Source organism: Megascapheus bottae, chromosome 28, assembly GCF_031878675.1.
Source record: "Megascapheus bottae isolate mThoBot1 chromosome 28, mThoBot2.hap1, whole genome shotgun sequence".
NCBI classification, from domain to species: Eukaryota; Metazoa; Chordata; class Mammalia; order Rodentia; family Geomyidae; genus Megascapheus; species Megascapheus bottae.
Window position 1 is genome coordinate 18,032,443 of NC_143536.1, and position 7,923 is coordinate 18,040,365.

Consider the following 7,923-nt stretch of genomic DNA (forward strand, 5'->3'; position numbering starts at 1 on the left):
ATCTGTGTGTCTGTGTGTCTGTCAGTGAGTGTGTTGTGTGTCTATCTTTCTGCCTGTGTCTGTGTGTCAGTGTGTGGGGGTGTGTATGTATGTGTGTCTGTGTGTTTTCCATTGTGTGTGTCTGTCTGTGTTGCTGTGTGTCTGTTTGTGTGTCTGTGTGTCGGTGTGTGTATATGTGAGCATGTCTGTGCATGATTGTTTGTCTCTGTGTAGTCAATGTGTCTGTTTGTGTGTGTCTGAGTGTCTGTGTCTCTGTGTCTGTCTGTGTGTGTGAGTGTCTGTGTCTATCTGTGGGTCCGTCTCTGTGTCTGTGTGTTTGTGAGTCTGTGTGTTTGTGTGTCTGTGTATTTGTGTGTTTGTGTATGATTGTCTGTGTGTCTGTGTGTCAGTCTATGTATGTGTCTGTCTGTGTGGGTGAATGGGGATCTGTGTGTCTCTGTGTGTGTGTCATTGGGTATATGTGTGTGTGTCTATCTGTTTGTCAGTCGGTGGGTGTGTCTGTTCGACTGTGTGCATCTCTGTGTCTGTGTGTTTCTCTGTGTGTGTCTGTCTATGTGTCTGTGTGTCTGTCTGTGTGTCTCTCTGTGTCTGTTTGCGTGTGTGTCTTGTGTGTCTTTATGACTGTGTATCTGCTTGTATGTGTTTCTGTTTCTCTGTCTCTGTGTTTGTGTCTTTCTGTGAGTCTGTGTGTCTGTGTGTATCTGATTGTGTGTGTGTTTGTGTGTCTATGTGTGTGTTTGTTTGTGTGTCAGTCTGTTTCCGTGTCTTTGTGCATCTGTGTGTGTCTGTGTCTGACTGTGTGTCTGTTTGTGTGTCTGTCTGGCTGGGTGTCTATGTGTCTCTGCGTGTCTGTCTGTGTGTCTCTGTGTGTGTGTGTCTGTGTGTCAGTGTCTCTGTGTCTTTTTGTATGTCTGTCTCTGTGTGTGTCCGTCTGTGTGTCTGTCTGTGTATCTGTATGTCTTTGTGTTTGTCTCTGTGTCTGTCTGGGTGTGTCTCTGTGTGTTTCTGTGTTTTTATGTATCTGTGTATCTGTGCGTCTCTCTGTATGTCTGTGTGTATGACTGTGTGTCTGTGTCTGTCTGTCAGTGTGTGATTGTGTCTCTTGGTGTCTGTGTGTGTATGTCTGTATATATTTGTGTGTCTGAGTGTCTGTGTGTGTGTCTGTGTCTGGGCATATGTGTGTGTCTATGTGTCTATGTGTTCTTTGTGCGCCTGTGTGTATGTCGAGTCTGAGTGTCTGTGTGTCTCTGTGTGCATCTGTGTGTGTGTGTGTCTGTCTCTGTGTATGTGTCTGTGGGTCTGTGTTTCTGTGTCTCTGTGTCTATGTGTATGTCTGTCTGTGGGTCTCTATGTGTGTTTATGTTTCTGTGGTTCTGTGTGTATCTCTATGTGTCTGAGTGTGTCTGTGTGTCTGTGTGTCTGTTTGTGCATGTGTGTGCCTCTGGGTTTGTGTGTCTGTCTATGTGTGTGTCTCTCTGTGCATCTGTGTTTGTGTCTTTGTGTGTCTGTGTGTGTTTTTCCGTATCTTTGTGTGTGTGTCTGTGTCAGTCTGTGTGTGTTTGTGTGTCTGTTTATGTCTGTGTGTGTGCCTGTGTGTGTGTGTTGGTCTGAGTGTCTGTGTGTGGCTTTGTGTGTCTTTGTGTCTCTCTGTTTGTGTCTATGTCTATGTGTCTCTGTATGATTGTGTGTTTGTGTCTGTGTGTGTGCCTATGTGTCTCTCTGTGTGTCTGTGTATCTGTGTCTGCCTGCAAGTCTGTGTGTCTATCTGAATGTCTTTGTGTGTGTGTGTGTTTCTGCGTGTCTGCGTGTCTCTGTGTGTATGCCTGTGTGTTTTTTTGTGTGGCTTGTGTGGGCATGTCGGGGTGTCTGTGTGTGTGTTGTTTGTTTGAGTGTCTACATGTGTATTTCTGTGTGTCTTTGTGTATATGTGTGTGTCTTTGTGTATGTGTGTGTGTCTGAGTGTCTGTGTGTACACCTGCATGTTGGTGTATGAGTGTGTATCTGTTTGTATGTCTGTGTGTGTGTCTGTGTCTGTATGTGTGCCTGTGTGTCTATTTGTCTTTGTGTGTGTCTGTGTGTGGGTTTGTGTGTCTGGGTGTCTGTATGTGTGATGCGTGTGTGTCTGTGTGTTTGTGTGTATGTCTGTGTGTGTTTCTGTCTGTCTCTGTGTGTGTGTGTGTGTGTGTTTGTGTGTGTCTGAGTATGTCTGTGTGTGTTTCTGTGTGACTGTGTGTCTGTCTTTGTGTGAGTGTCTGTGCGTGTGTCTATCTGTATGTCTGTGTGTGTGCATGTGTCTTTGTGTGTCTGTGTATTGTATCCTTGTGTCTGTGTGTCTGTCTGTCTGTGTCTTTGTTTCTGTGTGTCTGTCTGTTTGTGTGTCTGTCTATGTTTCTTTCTGAGTGTGTCTATATGTGTGCCTGTGTGTCTATGTGTCTTTGTGTGTCTATGTGTGTTTGTCTGTGTATCTGTGTGTCTGTGTTTGTGCCTCTGTGTGTCTCTGTGTGTCTGTGTGTCTTTGTGTCTGTGTGTGCCTGTGTGCCTGTCTGTATGTCTTTAGCTCTGTGTGTGTGTGTGTGTGTGTGACTGGGTGTCTATGTGTATCTGTTTGTATGTATGTGTGTGTGTCCATGTGTGTGTCTGTGTGTTTGCCCATGCACTCTGTGTCTGTGTGTGTCTGTTTGTCTGCTTGTGTCTGTGTGTGTGCCTATGTGGGTGTGTGTACCTGTGTCTGTCTGTGTGTGCCTGTAGTTGTGTGTCTGTGTGTTTATGTGTTTGTGTCTGTGTGTTTATGTGTGTGTCTGTGTGTCTTTGTGTGTGTCTGTGTGTGTGCCCGTGTGTCTGTCTATTTGTGTGTCTGTGTGACTGTCTGTGCTTCTGTGTGTGTCTAAGTCTCTGTCTCTCTCTGTGTCTGTCTGTGTTTGTCTGTCTCTGTGTGTGCCTGTGTGTGTGCCTGTGTGTGTGTCTGTGTGTGTATGTGTCTGTGTGTCTTTGTGTGTGTGTGTGTGTGTGTGTGTGTGTGTGTCTGAATGGCTGTCTGTGCTCATGTATGTCTCTGTGTGTGTGTCTGTGTTGGTATGTCTCTGTGTGAGTATGTTTGTTTCTGTGTGTGTGTGTGTGTGTGTCTGTGTGTGAGTTTGGGTATGTTTTTGTGTCTCTGTGTGTGTCTGTGTTTGTATGTTTCTATGTGTCTGTCAGTGTGTCTCTGTGTGTGTGTGTCTGTCTTTGTGTGTCTCTGTGTCTGGGTATCTGTCTGTGTGCCTGTCTCTGTGCATGTGTGTGTCTCTGTGTGTGTGTCTGTGTATATGTGTCTGTCTCTCGGTCTGTGTTTCTGTGTGTGTGTCTTTGTGTGTGACTGTGTGTGTCTGTGTGCCTGTGTGTGTGGTGTGTCTGTCTGTGCTTCTGTGTGTGTGGCTAAGTCTCTGTCTGTGTGTCTGTCTGTGTGTCTGAGTGTGTTTGTGTCTGTGTGTTTGTCTGTATGTCTGTGTTTGTATCTGTGTATGTTTTTGTGTATCTGTGTGTGTCTATCAGTCTGTCAGTGTGTGCATGTGTCTGTGCATCTGTGTGTGTGTGTGTGTGTGTGTATCTGAGTGTGTCTGTGTGTCTATCTGGTTGTCTGTGTGTCTTTGTTTCTGTGTGTCTGTGTATCTGTCTGTGTGTGTGACTGTGTGTCTGTCTCTGTGTCTCTGTGTATGTGTGTGTGTCTGTATTTCTATCTGTGTGTATGTCTCTGTGTGTGTCTCTTTGTGTGTCTTTGTGTCTGCCTGTGTAGGTGTGTGTGGGTCTTTGTGTGTTTGTGTGTGAGTGTTTGTGTGTGTGTGTGTCTGAGTGTCTGTTTTTGTCTCTGTGTGTGTGTCTGTGTTTGTTTTTCAATGTTTTTGTGTGTCTTTATGTGTGTCTGTATGTCATGTGTGTGTATTTGTGTGTCTGTGTGTTTGTGTCTGTGAGTCTGTGTGTCTGTGTCTCTTTGTCTCTGTGTGTTTGTCTGTGTGTTTCTGTGCCTGTGTGTCTTTGTGTATGTATGTGTGTATATGTCCCTATGTCTGTGTATCTCTCTGTGTATCTGTCTCTGTGTTTGAATGTGCGTGTGTGTGTGTGTGTGTGTGTGTGTGTGTCTGTGTGTTTGTCTGTTAGTCTGTCGGTGTCTGGGTGTATCTATATCTGTGTATTTGTCTCTGTGTGTTTTTTTTGTGTGTTTCTGTGTGTCTGTCTGGGTTTCTGTCTGTTTGTCTGTTTGTCTGTGTGTGTACAGGCATGCCTGTGTTTGCATCTTTGTGTGTCTGTCTAAGTGTCCGTCTGTGTGTGTGTCTGTGTGTGTGAGTATCTGTGTGTCTCTCTGTGTGTGCATATGTGTATATATCTGTATGTCTGTTTGTATGTCTGTCTGTCTATGTGTCTGCATTTGTGTGTGTGTCTGTGTGCATGTGTCTGATTGTGTGTGTCCATGTGTGTCTGTTTGTGTCTCTATGTCTGTTTGTGTCTGTATTTCTGAGTGTCTGTGTGTCTTTGGGTCAGTGTGTCTGTCTGTGTCTGTGTGTGTCTGTGTGCCTGAGTGTGTCTGTGTCTGTCTATTTGTGTGTGTTTCTGACTGTGTTTGTCTGTGTATCTGTTTCTGTCTTCCAGTCTGTGTAACTGTCTGTGTTTCTGTGTGTCTGTGTGAGTGTTTGTGTGTCTGTGTTTCTGTCTGTGTGTCTGTATGTCTTTGTGTGTTTCTGGGTGTCCATTAGTGTGTGTCTGAGTGTGTATCTGTATGTCTGAGTGTGTGTGTCTGTTTGCGGGTTTGTGTCTGTGAGTCTGTCTGTGTGTCTGTGTGTATTTTTCTGTGTGTCTGTGTGAGTGTCTGTGTGTTTCTGTGCCTGTGTGTCTGTGTGTCTTTGTGTATCTCTGTGTTTGTGTGTCTATGAGTCTGTTTATGTGTGTCTGTGTGTATCTGTGCCTGTGTGTGTATCTGTGTGTGGCGCTGTGTATCTGTGTGTGCTTTCTCTCTGTGTTTGTGTGTTTCTGTGTGTCTGTGAATCTCTCTGGGTGTCTGTCAGTTTGTCTGTTTATCTGTTTGTGTGTATCTGTGTGCCTGTGTGTATGTGTCTCTGTGTGTCTGTCTGAGTGTCTGTCTGTGTTTGTGTCTCTGTGTGTCTGAGTATCACTGTGTCTCTCCGTCTATCTATGTGTTTCTGTGTGTGTCTGTTGATGTCTGTCTGTGTGTCTGTGTGTCTATGTGTTTGTCTGTGTGTGTCTGTGTGTCTGTATGTATGTGTCTACCTGTGTGTGTGTGTGTGTGTGTCTGTGTATCTCTCTGTCTATGTGTGTTTGTGTGTTTGTGTGTGTGTCTGAGTATCTGTCTGTGGGTCTCTGTGTATGAGTTTGTCTGTGTTTCTGAGTGTCTGTCCTGTGTCTGTTTCTGTGTCTGTCTGTGTCTGTGTGTCTGTCTGTTTGTCTGTGTGTCTCTGTGTGTGTCTGTGTGTCTGTTTGTGTGTCTGTGTGTCGGTATGTCTGTTTGTGTGTGTGTGTGTGTGTGTGTGTGTGTGTCTGCCTGTTTGTCTGTGTTTATATGTGTGTGTGTCAGTGTATTTCTTTATGTCTGTGTGTGTCTGTGTGTGGTGTGTCTATCTTTACACATGTTTGTCTGTGTGTGTGTCTGGCTGTCTGATTGAGTGTCTGTGTGTTTCTTTGTGTCTGTCTATGTGTGTCTGTGTGTCGGTATGTATGTGTGTCTGTGTGTCTGTCTATGTGTCTTTCTGTCTGTGTGTCTTTCTGTCTGTGTGTCTGTTGGTGTCGGTGTCTGTCTGTGTGTCTCTTTTTTGCATCTCTGTGCTGTGAGTCTGTATGTGTTCCTGTGGGTCTGTTTGTGTCTGTGTGTTTGTATGTGTTTGTATGTGTGTGTCTATGTGTCTGTGTGTCTTTGTGTCAGTCTATGTGTCTGTGTGTATGTATGTGTGTGTGTTTTTGTCTGTGAGTCTGTGTGTGGGTTTAGGTATCTATGTGTGTGTCTGTGTCCATGTGTGTCTATGTGTCTGTCTGTGTGTGTGTCTGTGTTTCTGAGTGTCTGTGTCTGTCTGTTTTTTGTGAGTCTGTCTGTGTGAGTGTCTGTGTGTGTGTGCATCTGTGTGTCTGTGTATCTATTTCTGTCTGTCGGTCTGTGTGTCTGTCTGTGTTTCTCTGTGTGTGTATGTCTGTGTGACTGTGTGTGTGTGTGTGTGTGTGTATGTCTGGTGTCTTTATGTCTCTGTGTATGTCTACGTGTTCATGTGTGTGTGTCTGGGTGTCTGATTGTGTGTGTCTTTTTGTGTGTTTGTGTTTGTGAGTCTGTCTATATGTCTGTGTGAGTGTTTCTGTGTGTCTGTGTATGTTTCTATGTGTGTGTATCTGTTTGTGTCTCTGAGTGTGTCTCTGTGCCTGTGTGTCTGTCTCTGTGTGTGTATATCTCTGCGTCTGTGTGTCTGTCTGTGAATCTGTCTGTGTGTTTGTATGTGTGTCTGTTTGTCAGTGTGACTATGTGTGTGTTTGTTGTCTGTGTGTCTGTGGGTTTGTCTGTGTGTATCTGTGTCTGTGCATATGTCTTGTGTGGCTTTGTGTGTCTGTGTGCATTTTCTGTGTGTCTGTCTGTGTGTCTCTCTGTGTGACATCGTATGTGTTTCTGTGTGTATCTGTGTGTCTGTCCATGTGTGTCTCTGTTTGACTGTGTGTGTCTGTGTGTCTGTGCCCATGTGTGTCTGTGTGTCTGTGTGTCTGTGTGTGTCTGTATGTTTGTGTCTGTGTCTCCCTGTGTGTTTGAGTGTCTGTGTGTGCATCTGTGTGTCAGTGTGTTTGTCTGTTTGTTTATCTGTGTGTGTGTGCATGTGTCTGTGTGTATATAATCTGGGTGTCTGTGTGTCTGTCTATGTGTCTGTTTTATGTGTGTGTGTGTGTGTGTCTGATTTTGTGTCTGTCTGTGTGTGTGTCTCTGTGTATGTCTGTGTGTGTTTGTGTGTGTGTCTGTGTTGGAGTGTGTTGGTGTATGTGTCTGTGTGTATGTCTGTGTGTGTTTCTCTGTGTGTGTCTGTGTATCTGTGTGCCTTCTGTGTGTTTTTCTGTGTGTCTATATGTCCGTGTGTATTTGTGTGTGTATGTCTGTGTGTGTTTTTGTGTGTGTCTGTGGGTCTATTTGTTTGTGTGTCTAGGTGTGTGTATGTGTGTCTGTCTGTGTATGTGTCTGTGTTTGTCTGTGTGTCTGTCTGTCTGTTTTTCTGTGTGTCTATGTGTGTGTCTGTCAGTGTGTGTGTGTGTGTCTGTGTGTGTTTTTCTCTGTGTGTGTCCTTATCTGTGCCTGCGTGTCTATGTGTCTTTGTATGTATCTGCATGTGTGTCTGTGTGTCTGTTTGTGTGTCTAATATTCCTTTAAAGGGCTTTTCTTGTATAAACACAGTCATCTCAGGCCTCTCTTGTCTTATGCTCTGTACACAGTAGAGATCAGAGGATCCAAATCCTCTGTGTCCACGTGGGGCAGATGAATTAGTAGTCCCCACAGGGAATAAGGGTACAATTCCCTGTGCAATTCTCTGTCCTGCTGGGATCAGTATCACATGCCTTAGGGCAGAGGCCATGACCTTGATTTCACCAGTAGAGTTCTGGTCGATCACACCAGGTGTAATTTGTATGCCTTTAAGGGCCGAACTGCTATGCCCTAGCAGCAATCCAACCGCTTCTGAGGGGAGGGGGACAAAGACCCCCATCAGGAGAGCTAGTATCCCCATTTCTGGGATCAATACTGTGTAGGTGGAGGAACAGAGGTTCAATCCTGTGCTGTTTGGGGTGGCGCAGAAGAGATTTGAGACTGATTTTAGAGGGTTGTTAGAGGACAAACTTGTGGCCAAAAAGAGGGAGGGACTGCCTCATAATGTTGCAAGGCCAGGGGCTGGCCCCTTTTTCAGTTTCCCGAAATTGGGCAGC

The 7,923-nt window shown here is 45.1% G+C and overlaps 1 pseudogene; it reads left to right on the forward strand.

Moving 5' to 3' along the window:
* Window positions 1-1,854: 1,854 nt before the first annotated feature.
* Window positions 1,855-4,629, forward strand: LOC150045370 (uncharacterized; annotated as a pseudogene).
* The last annotated feature ends 3,294 nt before the right edge of the window (window positions 4,630-7,923 follow it).